Consider the following 2,417-nt stretch of genomic DNA (forward strand, 5'->3'; position numbering starts at 1 on the left):
TGTTTGTTTTTATTCTTCTAAACTGAATTATTTCATATTTCCTGTTCTGATGTTTTTTACTACAGATCAATACTAGAATCAAACCGAACTTTAGCTATATTACTTTAAGCAGCGGTGTAAAGTAACTAAGTACATTTACTCAATATGTGTGTGTGTACACAGCGGGTAAAATAAATATTATATTAATCTATCTCTGAAGGTGCTGTCGATCAGATGTTCATCAGCTGTCGGTAACAACCCATGCAAAGAATCAAACCATAGCTGTCCATAGATGAAGTGATGTGTATTGAAATGGAATGACACAGGGGAAAATACTGAACACGCTTACTGACATGTATTTAATCCTTGGTACAAAAGCCTCTGTTGGTAATGACAGCTCCAAGACGCCTCCTGTATGGAGAAACCAGTCTCACGCTCAGGTGTGATTTTGGTCCATTCTTCCAAATGGTCTTCAGTTCTTGGAGGTTCCGTGGGCCTCTTCTATGAACTCTGTAGTTCTTTCCATAGATGTTCTGTTGGACTCAAGTCCGGTGATTGGCTGGTCCATTCTAGCAGCTTTACACCGCGTTCCAAATTATTATGCAAATGATATTTTTCTGTTTCCTAAATAGTCGATGCGAAGTCAGTATAATTTAAGTCATCAACCGTTGGAGTATGATTCGAATTTTAATGAACAAACCTCCCATTGATTACAGTGTTATTATTATTGATTATTGATTACAGTGTTATTATTATTGATTACAGTGTTGTTATTATTATTATTGATTACAGTATTATTATTATTGATTACAGTGTTATTGATTATTGATTACAGTATTATTATTATTGATTACAGTATTTTTATTATTATTGATTACAGTATTATTATTATTATTGATTACAGTATTATTATTATTATTGATTACAGTATTATTATTATTATTGATTACAGTATTATTATTATTGATTACAGTATTATTATGATTATTGATTACAGTATTATTATTATTATTGATTACAGTATTTTTATTATTATTATTGATTACAGTATTATTATTATTGATTACAGTATTATTATTATTATTGATTACAGTATTATTATTGATTACAGTATTATTATTATTGATTACAGTATTATTATTATTATTGATTACAGTATTATTATTGATTACAGTATTATTATTATTGATTACAGTATTATTATTATTATTGATTACAGTATTATTATTATTGATTACAGTATTATTATTATTGATTACAGTATTATTATTATTGATTACAGTATTATTATTATTGATTACAGTATTATTATTGATTACAGTATTATTATTATTATTGATTACAGTATTATTATTATTGATTACAGTATTATTATTATTGATTACAGTATTATTATTATTATTGATTACAGTAGTATTATTATTAATTACAGTATTATTATTATTGATTACATTATTATTATTATTATTGATTACATTATTATTATTATTAATTACATTATTTTATTATTATTATTGATTACAGTATTATTATTATTAATTACATTATTTTATTATTATTATTGATTACAGTAGTATTATTATTATTGATTACAGTATTTTTATTATTGATTACAGTATTATTATTATTGATTACATTATTATTATTATTATTATTGATTACAGTATTATTATTATTATTATTATTAATTACAGTATTATTATTATTGATTACAGTGTTATTATTATTATTATTGATTACAGTATTATTATTATTATTGATTACAGTATTATTATTATTATTGATTACAGTATTATTATTATTATTATTATTGATTACAGTAGTATTATTATTGATTACATTATTATTATTATTGATTACAGTATTATTATTATTATTGATTACAGTATTATTATTATTATTATTAATTACAGTATTATTATTATTGATTACAGTATTATTATTATTGATTACAGTAGTATTATTATTGATTACATTATTATTATTATTATTATTGATTACAGTATTATTATTATTATTATTAATTACAGTATTATTATTATTGATTACAGTGTTATTATTATTATTATTGATTACAGTATTATTATTATTATTGATTACAGTATTATTATTATTATTATTGATTACATTATTATTATTGATTACAGTATTATTATTATTATTGATTACAGTATTATTATTATTATTGATTACAGTATTATTATTATTATTGATTACAGTATTATTATTGATTACATTATTATTATTATTGATTACATTATTATTATTATTATTGATTACAGTATTATTATTATTATTGATTACAGTATTATTATTATTATTGATTACAGTATTATTATTATTATTGATTACAGTATTATTATTATTATTGATTACATTATTATTATTATTATTGATTACAGTATTATTATGATTATTGATTACAGTATTATTATTAT

This window comes from Eleginops maclovinus, chromosome 8, assembly GCF_036324505.1.
Source record: "Eleginops maclovinus isolate JMC-PN-2008 ecotype Puerto Natales chromosome 8, JC_Emac_rtc_rv5, whole genome shotgun sequence".
Classification (NCBI taxonomy): domain Eukaryota; kingdom Metazoa; phylum Chordata; class Actinopteri; order Perciformes; family Eleginopidae; genus Eleginops; species Eleginops maclovinus.